The sequence below is a fragment of the Glycine soja genome, chromosome 18 (assembly GCF_004193775.1).
Source record: "Glycine soja cultivar W05 chromosome 18, ASM419377v2, whole genome shotgun sequence".
In the NCBI taxonomy this organism is placed as follows: domain Eukaryota; kingdom Viridiplantae; phylum Streptophyta; class Magnoliopsida; order Fabales; family Fabaceae; genus Glycine; species Glycine soja.
Window position 1 is genome coordinate 26,428,313 of NC_041019.1, and position 13,974 is coordinate 26,442,286.

The following is a 13,974-nucleotide window of genomic DNA, read 5'->3' on the forward strand; positions in this document are numbered from 1 at the left end:
GCAAGCTCTCGAGAAATTCGAATGGTCATAACTTTTCACACGGATGTCCGATTCGGGGACATAACTCATCTAGACGCTCGAAAGTGAACAACGGAAGCTCTCGAGAAATTCGAATGGTCATAATATTTCACTCGGATTTCCGATTCGAGGACATAATATATCGAGATGGTCAAAATTGAACAACGGAAACTGTCGACATATTCGAATGGTCATAACTTTTCACACAGATGTCCGATTCGGGGACATAACTCATCTAGATGCTCGAAATTGAACAACGGAAGCTCTCGAGAAATTCGAATGGACATAACTTTTCACACCGATGTCCATTTCAGGGACATAATAATATATCTAGATGCTCGAAATTGAACAGCGGAGGCTCTCGAGAAATTCGAATGGTCATAACTTTTCAAACAGAAGTCCGATTCGGGGACATAATATATCGAGACACTAGAAATTGAAAAACGAAAGCTCTCGAGAAATTCGAACGGTCATAACTTATTTCACGGATATCCGATTTGGGAAAATACTATATCGAGATGCTCGAAATTGAACAACGGAAGCTCTCGAGAAATTCGAATGGTAATAACTTTTCACACAGATGTCCGATTCGGGGACATAATATATCAAGACGCTCGAAATTGAACAGCGGAAGCTCTCGAGAAATTCGAATGGTCATATCTTTTCACACTGATGTTCGATTTTGGCACATAATATATCGAGATGCTCGAAATTGAAAAACGGAAGCATTCGAGAAATTAAAATGGTCATTACTTTAACCACGGATGTTCGATTCGTGGAAATAAGATATCGAGACGCTCGAAATTGAACTACGGAAGCTCTCCAGAAATTCGAATGGTCATAACATTTCACACGGATGTCCAATTTTGGGACATAATATATCGAGACGCTCGAAATTGAACAACGAAACATCTCGAGAAATTCGAATGGTTATAACTTTTCACACAAATGTCCGATTCGGGGACATAACTCATCTAGACGCTCGAAATTGAACAACGGAAGCTCTCGAGAAATTTGAATGGTCATAACTTTCCACACAGATGTCCGATTCGGGGACATAATATATCAAGACGCTCGAAGTTCAACAACGCAAGCTCTCGAGAAATTCGAATGTTCATAACTTTCCTCACGAATGTCCAATTCGGGGACATAACTCATCTAGACGCTCAAAATTGAACAACGGAAGCTCTCGAGAAATTCAAATGGTCATAACTTTTGACACGGATGTCCGATTTGGGAAAATAATATATCGAGAGTCTCAAAATTAAACAACGAAAGCTCTCGAGAAATTCGAATGGTCATAACTTTTCACACAGATGTCTGATTCGGGGACATAATATATCAAGACGCTCAAATTGAACAGCGAAAGCTCTCGAGAAATTCGAATGGTCATAACTTTTCACACTGATGTTCGATTTGGGGAAAGAATATATCGAGATGCTCGAAATTGAAAAACGGAAGCATTCGAGAAATTAAAATGGTTATAACTTTTAACACGGATGTCCGATTCGGGGAGATAATATATTGAGACGCACGGAATTTAACTACGGAAACTCTCAAGAAATTTGAATGGTCATAACTTTTCACACGGATGACCAATTATGGGACATAATATATCGAGACGCTCAAAATTGAACAACGAAGCCTCTCGAGAAATTTGAATGGTTATAACTTTTCACACAAATGTCCGATTCAGGGACATAACTCATCTAGACGCTCGAAATTGAACAACGGAAGCTCTCGAGAAATTTAAATGGTCATAACTTTCCACAAAGATGTCCGATTCGGGGACATAATATATCAAGACGCTTGAAGTTCAACAGCGGAAGCTCTCGAGAAATTCGAATGGTCATAACTTTTCACACAGATGTCCGATTCGGGGACATAATATATCTTGACGCTCGAAATTGAACAACGGAAGATCTCGCGAATTTTGATTGCTCATAACATTTCACTCGGATGTTCGATTCGGGGACATAATATATCGAGATGCTCAAAATTGAACTACGGAAGCATTCGAGAAATTCAAATGGTCATAACTTTTAACACGGATGTCCGATTCGGGGACATAATATATCAAGACATTCGAAGTTGAACAGCGGAAGCTCTCGAGAAATTCGAATGGTCATTACTTTTCACACTGATGTTCGATTTGGGACATAATATATCAAGACGCTCGAAATTGAACAACGGAAGCTCTCGAGAAATTCGAATGGTCATAACTTTTCACACAAATGTCCAATTCTGGGACATAATATATCAAGACGCTCGAAATTGAACAGCGGAAGCTCTCGAGAAATTCGAATGGTCATAACTTTTCACACCGATGTTCGATTTGGGGACATAATATATCTAGATGCTCGAAATTGAACAACGGAAGCATTCGAGAAATTAAAATGGTCATAACTTTTAACACGGATGTCCGATTCGGGGAGATAATATATCGAGACGCTCGAAATTGAACTACGGAAGCTCTCGAGAAATTCGAATGGTCATAACTCTTCACATGAATGTCCATTTTTGGGACATAATATATCGAGGCGCTCAAAATTGAAAAACGGAAGCTCTCGAGAAAATCAACTGGTCATAATAATTCCCTCGGATGCCCGATTAGGGGACATAATATATCGAGATGCTCGAAAATGAACAACGAAGCCTCTCGAGAAATTCGAATGGTTATAACTTTTCAGACAAATGTCTGATTCGGGGACATAATATATCAAGATGCTCAAAATTGAACAACGGGAGATCTTGACAAATTCGAATGGTAATAACTATTCACACGGATGTGCAATTCGCGGGCATAACTCGTTTAGAGGCTCGAAATTGAACAATGGAAGCTCTCAAGAAATTCGAATGGTCATAACATTTCACTCGGATGTCCGATTCGAGGTCTTAATATATCGAGATGCTCAAAATTGAACTACGGAAGCATTCGAGAAATTAAAATGGTCATAACTTTTAAAACGGATGTCCGATTCATGGAAGTAAGATATCGAGACGCTCGAAATTGAACTACGGAAGCTCTCAAGAAATTCGAATGGTCATATCATTTCACACGGATGTCCAATTTTGGGACATAATATATCGAGACGGTCGAAATTGAACAACGAAGCCTTTGAGAAATTAAAATGGTCATAACATTTCACACGGATGTCCGATTCGGGGACATAATATATCAAGACACTCAAAATTGAACAACGGATGCCCTCAACAAATTCCAATGGTCATAACTTTTCACTTGGATATCCGTTTAAGGAGCATAATATATCCAGACGCTCGAAATTGAACAATGGAAGCTCTCGAGAAATTCAAAAGGTGATAACTTTTCACATGGTTGTCCGATTTGGGGACTAAATTTATCGAGACGCTCGGAATTGAACAACGGATGCTCTCGAGAAATTCAAATGGTCATAACATTTCACACAGATGTCCGATTCGGGGATATAATATATCGAGATGCTCAATATTGAACAACGGGAGCTCCCGAGAAATTCAAATGGTCATAACTTTTCACACGGATGTCCTAACCGGCGACATAATATATCAAGACGCTCGGAATTGAACATCGGTTGCCCTCGAAAATTTCAAACGGTCATTACTTTTAACTAGGATGTCCGATTCGAGGACATAACTCGTCTAGACGCTCAAAATTGAACAACGGAAACTCTCGAGAATTTCAAATGGTCATAACATTTCACTCGAATGTCCGATTTGGGGACATAATATATCGAGATGGTCGAAATTGAACAACGGATGCTCTCGAGAAATTCGAATGGTCATAACATTTCACTCGGATGTTCGATTCGGGGACATAACTCTTCTAGACACTCGAAATTGAACAACGGAAACTCTAGAGAAATTCGAATGGTCATAACATTTCACTTGGATGTTCGATTCGGGGACATAATAGATCGAGACGCTCGAAATTGAACAACGAAACCTCTCGAGAAATTCGAATGGTTATAACTTTTCACACAAATGTCCGATTCGGGGACATAACTCATCTAGACACTCGAAATTTAACAACGGAAGCTCTCGAGAAATTTGATTGGTCATAACTTTTCACACAGAAGTCCGATTCAGGGACATAATATATAAAGACGCTCGAAATAGAATAGCAGAAGCTCTTAAGAAATTCGAATGGTCATAACTTTTCACACTGATGTTCGATTTGGGGACATAAGATATCGAGATGCTCAAAATTGAACAACGGAAGCTTTGGAGAAATTTGAATGGTCATAACTTTTCACACGGATGTCCCATTTCGGGACATAACTCATCTACACGCTTGAAATTGAACAACGAAAACTTTCAAGAAAATAAAATGGTCATAACTTTTAACACGAATGTCCGATTCGGGGAAATAATATATCGAGACACTCAAAATTGAACTACGGAAGCTCTCGAGAAATTCGAATGGTCATAACTTTTCACATGGATGTCCGATTTTGGGACATAATATATCGAGACGCTCGAAATTGAACAACGAAAGCTCTCAAGAAATTCGAATGGTCATAACTTTTCACACGAATGCTTGATTTGGGGACATAACTCATCTAGAGGCTCGAAATTGAACAACGGAAGCTCTCGAGAATTTCGGTTGGTCATAACATTTCACTCGGATGGCCGATTTGGGGACATAATATATCGAGACGCTCAAAATTGAACAGCGGAAGCTTTCGAGAAATTCGAATGGTCATAACTTTTGACACGGATGTCCGATTCGGGGAAATAATATATCGAGACGCTCGAAATTGAACAACGGAAGCTCTCGAGAAATTCGAATGGGCATACCTTATCACACGGATGTTCGATTTGGAAACATAATTGATCGAGATTCTCGAAATTGAACAACGAAAGCTTTCGAGAAATTAAAATGGTCATAACTTTTCACACGGATGTCCGATTCGGGGACATAATATATCGAGACGCTCGAAATTGAACAAGGAAAGCTCTCTAGAAAATCGAATGGTCATAACTTTTCACACAGATGTCCGATTCGGGGACATAACTCATCTAGACGCTTGAAATTGAACAACGGAAGCTCCCACGAAATTCAAATGGTCATAACATTTCACTCGGATGTCCGATTTGGGGACATAATATATCGAGACGCTCGAAATTGAACAGCGGAAGCTTTCGAGAAATTCAAATGGTCATTCCTTTTCACACAGATGTCCGATTTGGGGACATAATATATCAAGGCGCTCGAAATTGAATAGCAGAAGCTCTCGAGAAATTCAAATGGTCATAACCTTTCACACGGATGTTCGATTTGTTGACATAATATATCGAGATGCTCGAAATTGGACAACACAGACTTTCGAGAAATTAAAATGGTCATAAATTTTAACACGGATGTCCGATTCGGGGAAATAATATATCAAGATGCTCAAAATTGAACAGCGAAAGCTTTCGAGAAATTCGAATGGTCATAACTTTTCACACGGATGTCCGATTCGGGGAAATAATATATCGAGACGCTCGAAATTGAACAACGGAAGCTCTCGAGAAATTCCAATGGTCATAACTTATCATACGGATGTTCAATTTGGAAACATAATATAACGAGATGTTCGAAATAGAACAACGAAAGCTTTCGAGAAATGAAAATGGTCATAACTTTTCCACGGATGTCCAATTCGGGGACATCATATATGGAGACGCTCAAAATTGAACAACGAAAGCTCTCTAGAAATTCGAATGGTCATAACTTTTCACACAGATGTCCGATTCAGGGACATAACTCATCTAGACGTTCGAAATTGAACAACGGAAGCTCTCGAGAAATTCTAATGGTCATAACATTTCACTCGGATGTCCGATTCGGGGACATAATATATCAGGACGCTCAAATTGAACAGCGAAAGCTCTCGACAAATTCGAATGGTCTTTACTTTTCACACAGATGTCCGATTCGGGGACATAATATATCAAGGCGCTCGAAATTGAACAGCGGAAGCTCTCGAGAAATTCGAATGGTCATAACTTTTCACACGGTTGTTCGATTTGGGGACATAATATATCGATATGCTTGAAATTGAACAACGGAAGCTTTCGAGAAATTAAAATGGTCATAACTTTTAACACGGATGTCCGATTCGGGGAAATAATATATCTAGACGCTCGAAATTGAACAACGAAGCCTCTCGAGAAATTTGAATTGTTATAACTTTTGACACAAATGTCCGATTCGGGGACATAATATATCTAGACGCTCGAAATTGAACAACGGAAGCTTTCGAGAAATTCTAATGGTCATAACTTTTCACACGGATGTTCGATTTGGGGACATAATATATCGAGATGCTCGAAATTGAACAACCAAAGCTTTCAAGAAATTTGAATGGTCATAACTTTTCACACGAATGTCCGATTTTGGGACATTAGATATCAAGACGCTCGAAATTGAACAACGGAAGCTCTCGAGAAATTTGAATGGTCATAACATTTCACACGAATGTTCGATTGGGGGACATAACTCATGTAGACGCTCGAAATTGAACAACGTAAGTTCTCGAGAAATTCGAATAGTCATAACATTTCACTCGGATGTTCGATTCGTGGGCATATTATATGGAGACGCTCGAAATTGAACAGCGTGATGTGAATTTGAGTAGGAGCGGATCATTTGATACAGGCTACGGAGGTTTGGATGACGCCACTTCCAGTGAAGGAAGATAAGTCAGGGTAGACGCCACTTCCAGTGAAGGAAGATAAGTCAGGGTAGACGCCACTTCCAGTGAAGGAAGATAAGTCAGGATAGACGCCACAAGGATTACCTTGATAAGTCTGATAATTGGTTCAACAAGGAACCCAGAGAGAAACTCTCACCCAATTTTATGAAAATGCCAAAAGTTTTTTATTGAAAATAAAATCCAATACTTATAGTGTATTTGAACAAAAAGATAAAAATAGACATGGGCCTTCTAAACAGGTTGGGCCTAAATTACAATAAATAAAAATTATAACTAAAAACATATTTAACTTGGGCCTTCAAATTAGTTTGGGCCTTCAACAAAAATTAATTGTCTTGATAGTGTCTCTGCTTCTAGGCCTTCATCCTTCTCCACTTGGGCCTTCATCCTTCTCCACTCAGGGGCTTTGTCCTTCTCCACTTAGGCCTTCGTCCTTCTCCACTTGGGCCTTTAGCCTGTATTTGGCCAGTTTCATGATTCTCATCATTCCCTCCTTCTTGGAAAACATTTGTCCTCAAATGTAACTTTTCACACGGATGTCCGATTCAGGGAAAAAATATATCGAGACGCTCGAAATTGAACAACGGAAGCTGTCGAGAAACTCGAATGGTCATAACTTTTCACACGGATGTTCAATTTGGGGACATAATATATCTAGATGCTCGAAATTGAACAACGGAAGTTTCGAGAAATTAAAATGGTCGTAAAATTTCACACGGATGTCCGATTCGGGGACATAATATATCAAGACGCTCGAAATTGAACAACGGATGCCCTCGAGAAATTCGAATGGTCATAACTTTACACATGGATGTCCGATTTGGGGACATGATATATCGAGACGCTCAAAATTTAACAACGGAAGCTCTCGAAAAATTCGAATGATCATAACTTTCCTCACGGATATCCGATTCGAGGACATAACTCATCTAGACGCTCGAAATAGAACAACGGAAGCTCTCGAGAAATTTGAATGGTCATAACATTTCACTCGGATGTTCGATTCGGGGACATAATATATCGAGACGCTCGAAATTGAACAACGAAACCTCACGAGAAATTCGAATGGTTATAACTTTTCACACAAATGTCCAATTCGGGGACATAGCTCGAAATTGAACAACGGAAGCTCTCGAGAAATTCGAATGGTCATAACTTTTCACACAGATGTTCGATTCAGGGACATAATATATCTGGACGCTCGAAATTGAACAACAGAAGCTCTCGAGAAATTCAAATGGTGATAACTTTTCACACTGATGTTCGATTTGGGGACATAATATATCGAGATGCTCGAAATTGAACAACAGAAGCATTCGAGAAATTAAAATGGTCTGAACTTTTAACATGGATGTTTGATTCGGGGAAATAATATATCGAGACGCTCGAAATTGAACTACGGAAGCTCTGGAGAAATTCGAATGGTCATAACTTTTCACACGGATGTCCGATTTTGGGACATAATATATCGAGACGTTCGAAATTGAACAATGGAAGCTCTCGAGAAATTCGAATGGTCATAACTTTTAACACGGATGTTTTATTTGGGGACATAATATATGGAGATTCTCGAAATTGAACAACGGAAGCTTTCGAGAAATTTGAATGGTCATAACTTTTCACACGGATGTCCGATTTTGGGACATAATATATCAAGACGCTCGAAATTGAAGAGCGAAAGCTCTTGAGAAATTTGAATGGTCATAACTTTTCACACTGATGTTCGGTTTGGGGACATAATATATCGAGATGCTCGAAATTGAACAACGGAAGTTTTTGAGAAATTAAAATGGTCATAACTTTTAACAGGATGTCCGATTCGGGGAAATATTATATCGAGACACTCGAAGTTGAACAACGGAAGCTCTCGAGAAATTCAAATGGTCATAACATTTCACACGGATGTCCGATTTTGGGACATAATATATCGAGACGCTTGAAATTGAATAACGGAAGCTCTCGTGAAATTCGAATAAACATAACTTTTCCCACTGATGTTCGATTTGGGGACATAATATATCGAGATTCTTGAAATTGAACAACGGAAGCTTTCGAGAAATTCGAATGGTCATAACTTTTCACACGGATGTCCAATTTTGGGTCATAATTGTTGGATCGAGTGGCCTCAGAATAATTAAGAAGGGGGGGTTGAATTAATTATTCCTAAACCTTTACTAATTATAAAATTACTCTTCTAAGTGTTTTACTTATGTTGTTAAGAGAATATTGAGTAGAAGAGAAACTTAATAGAAAGTAAAAGCGGAAATTAAATGTACAGCGGAAAGTAAAAGAGTAGGGAAGAAGAAAACAAACACACAAGAGTTTTTATACTGGTTCGACAAAAACCCGTGCCTACATCCAGTCCCCATGCGACCTGCGGTCCTTGAGATTTCTTTCAACCTTGTAAAAATCCTTTTACAAGCAAAGATCCACAAGGGATGTACCCTCCCTTGTTCTCTTTGAACCTAGTGGATGTACCCTTCACTAGAACTGATCCACAAGAGATGTACCCTCTCTTGTTCTCAGTCAAACCCAAGTAGATGTACCCTCTACTTGTACCACAAAGGATGTACCCTCCAATGTGTTAAGACAAAGATCTCAGACTGTTAAACCTTTGATACTTTGTGAATGAGGATACAAAAGAATTCTCAGGCGGTTAGTCCTTTGAACACTTTTGTATTAGGGAAAGGGAAGAATCAAAATAATTCTCAGACTGTGTCGTTTTGAATTCTTTGACAAGGGAGAAGGGAGACACAAAAGAATTCAGGCAGTTAGTCCTTTGTTCTTTTGGAAAAGGGAGAAGAGAGACACAAAAAGAATTCAGGCGGTTAGTCCTTGGCGAATTCTTTTTGGCAAAGGGAGAAGGGAATGAAAAGGATGAATAGCACAAGTTTTCAAGGTATAGAAAAACCAGAAAACTTTGGAAAGGTTTTGGCAAAAGGAAGAAGAAGAAGAAGTTCAAAGAGACTCAGAAATCAATGTGGAAAACTTGCTTGTGTAAAGAAAGAATTAGAAAAGATTAATTGATAGAATGAATGATTGAAAATGCAAAACAAAGCCTTGCTTTTATAGACTCTTCATGTCTGGTCAAGACAACCATTTAGAAGAGTTATAACTTTTAGAAAAACTTAAAACCAATTTGAAAAAGTCAAAAACCTTTTGAAGAGTTACATCTTTTGATTTATTCAGAAACAGTCACTGGTAATCGATTACCAAATAAGTGTAATCGATTACACATAGCTTTTATGTGAAAGGATGTGACTCTTCACATTTGAATTTGAATTTCAACGTTCAAAGGCACTGGTAATCGATTACCAAAACATTGTAATCGATTACAACTTTTTGAAATTAATTGGAACGTTGTAAATTCAATTTAAAAAACTTTTTCAATTCCATTTTGCTACTGCTAATCGATAACAACAATATGGTAATCGACTACCAGAGAGTAAAAACTCTTTGGTAAACATGTTTTGAGAAAAACCATATGCTATTCAAATTTTTGAGAAAAACTTTTTCATACTTATCTTGATTAAGTCTTCTCTTGATTCTTGAATCTTGAGTCTTGAATCTTGAATCTTGAGTCTTGAATCTTGATTCTTGAGATCTTGAACCTTGAGCCTTGAATCTTGATTCTTGATTCTAAATTTTCTTCTTGAGTCTTGAACTCTTCTTGATTCTTATCTTGAACTCTTGAATTGTTCTTTGATTGATCTTTGAGCTTTTTGTCATCTCCTTTGTCCTCATCTTTTGTTATCATCAAAACACCTTTGAATCACCTTTGATTCTCCATGAAGCTTTGCTTCTACAATAATATATCAAGACGATCGAAATTGAACAACAGAAGCTCTCGAGAAATTCGAATGGTCATGACTTTTCACACGAATGTTCAATTCGGGGACATAACTCATGTAGACGCTCCAAATTGAACAGCGGAAGCATTCGAGAAATTTGAATGGTCATAACTTTTCACACGAAAGTCCGATTGGGGGACATAACTCATGTAGACGCTCGAAATTGAAAAACGTAAGCTCTCGAAAAATTCGAATGGTCATAACATTTCACTCGGATGTCCGATTCGTGGACATAACTCATCTAGACGCTTGAAATTGAACAATAGAAGCTCTCGAGAAATTCGAATGCTCATAAATTTCACTCGGATGTCCGATTCGGGGCATAGTATATCGAGACGCTCAAAATTGAATAGCGGAAGCTCTCGAGAAATTCGAATGGTCATTACTTTTCACACAGATGTCCAATTCGCGGATATAATATATCAAGGCGCTCGAAATTGAACAGCAGAAGCTCTCCAGAAATTCGAATGGTCATAACTTTTCACACGGATGTTCGATTTGGGGACATAATATATTGAGACGCTCGAAATTGAACAACGAAAGCTCTCAAGAAATTCGAATGGTCATAACTTTTCACACAAATGTCCAATTCGGGGACATAACTCATCTAGACGCTCGAAATTGAACAATAGAAGCTCTCGAGAAATTCGAATGCTCATAAATTTCACTCGGATGTCCGATTCGGGGCATAGTATATCGAGACGCTCGAAATTGAATAGCGGAAGCTCTCGAGAAATTCGAATGGTCATTACTTTTCACACAGATGTCCAATTCGTGGATATAATATATCAAGGCGCTCGAAATTGAACAGCAGAAGCTCTCGAGAAATTTGAATGGTCATAACTTTTCACACGGATGTTCGATTTGGGGACATAATATATCGAGATACTCGAAATTGAATAACGAAAGCTTTCGAGAAATTAAAATGGTCATAACTTTTATCACGGATGTCCGATTCGGGGAAATAATATATCGAGACACTCGAAATTGAACAACGAAGGCTCTCGAGAAATTCGAATGGTCATAACTTTTCACATGGATGTCCGATTTTGGGACAGAATATATCGAGACGCTCGAAATTGAACAACGGAAGTTCTCGAGAAATTAGAATGGTCTTAAATTTTAAGATGGATGTTCGATTTGGGGACATAATATATTGAGATACTCGAAGTTGAACAACCGAAGCTTTCGAGAAATTTGAATGGTCATAACTTTTCACACGGATGTCCGATTTTGGGACATAATATATCAAGACGCTCGAAATTGAACAACGGAAGCTCTCGAGAAATTCGAATGGTCATAACTTTTCACACGGATGTCCGATTGGGGGACATAACTCATGTAGATGCTCGAAATTGAACAACGTAAGCTCTCGAAAAATTCGAATTGTCATAACAATTCACTCGGATGTCCGATTCATGGACCTAATATATTGAGACGGCCGAAATTGAACAGCGGAAGCTTTTGAGAAATTCGAATAGTCATAACTTTTCACATGGATGTCCGATTCGGGGACATAATATATCGAGACGCTCGAAATTCAACAACGAAAGCTCTCGAGAAATTCGAATGGTCATAACTTTTAACACAAATGTCCGATTCGGGGACATAACTCATCTAGACGTTCGAAATTGAACAACGGAAGCTCTCGAGAAATTCGAATGGTCATAAATTTCACTCGGATGTCCGATTCGGGAACATAGTATATCGAGACACTCAAAATTGAACAGCGGAAGCTCTCGAGAAATTTGAATGGTCATTGCTTTTCACACAGATGTCCGATTCGGGGACATAATATATCAAGGCGCTCGAAATTGAACAGTGGAAGCTCCCGAGAAATTCGAATGGTCATAGCATTTCACTCGGATGTCTGATTCGTGGACATAATATATCGAGACGCTCGAAATTGAACAGCGAAAGCTTTCGAGAAATTTGAATGTCATACCATTTCACACGGATGTCCGATTCGGGGATATAATATATCGAGACTCTCGAAATTGAACAATGGAAGCGCTTGAGAAATTCGAATGGTCATAACATTTCACTCGGATGTCTGATTCGTGGACATAATATATCGAGACGCTCGAAATTGAACAGCGGAAGCTTTCGAGAAATTTGAATGGTCATACCTTTTCACACGGATGTCCGATTCGGGGATATAATATATCGAGACTCTCGAAATTGAACAATGGAAGCGCATGAGAAATTCGATTGGTCATAACTTTTCACACGGATGTCTGATTCGGGGACATAACTCATCTAGACGCTCGAAATTGAACAACGGAAGATCTCGAGAAATTCGAATGGTCATAAATTTCACTCGGATGTCCGATTCGGGAACATAGTATATCGAGACGCTTGAAATTGAACAGCGGAAGCTCTCGAGAAATTCGAATGGTCATTGCTTTTCACCCAGATGTCCGATTCGGGGACATAATATATCGCGAGGCTAGAAATTGAACAAGGAAACCTCTCGAGAATTTCAAATGGTCATATCTTTTCACACGGATGTCCGATTCTGGGATATAATATATCGAGACGCTCGAAATTGAATAACAGAACCTCTCGAGAAATTCAAATGGTCATAACTTTTTACTCGGATGTCCGATTCAGGGACATAATTTATCGAGACGCTCGAAATTAAACAGCAGAAGCGCTCGTGAAATTCGATTGGTCATCACTTTTCACACGGATGTCTGATTTTAGGACATAAAATATCGACACGGTCGAAATTGTACCACGAAACATCTCGAGAATTTCAAATGGTCATAACTTTTCACACGGATGTCCGATTTGGGGACATAATATATCGAGACGCTCGAAATTGAACAACGGAACCTCTCGAGAAATTCAAATGGTCATAAATTTTCACACGGATGTCCAATTTTGGGACATAATATATCGAGACGCTCGAAATTGAACAACGGAACCTCTCAAGAAATTCAAATGGTCATAACTTTTCACTCGGATGTCCGAGTCGGGGACATAACTCATCTAGATACTCGAAATTGGACAACGGAAGCTGTTGAGAAATTCAAATGATCATAAATTTCACTCGGATGTCCGATTTTGGGACATAATATATCTAGACGCTTGAAATTGAACAACGGAAGCTCTCGAGAAATTCAAATGGTCATAAGTTTTCACATGAATGTCCGATTCGAGGAAATAATATATCGAGACGCTCGAAATTGAACAACGGAAGCTCTCGATAAATTGGAATGGTCATAACTTTTCACACGAATGTTTGATTCGGGGACATAACTCATCTAGACGATCGAAATTGAACAGCGGAAGCTCTCGAGAAATTTGAATGGTCATTGCTTTTCACACAGATGTCCGATTCGGGGACATAATATATTAAGGTACTCGAAATTGAACAGCGGAAGCTCTCGAGAAATTCC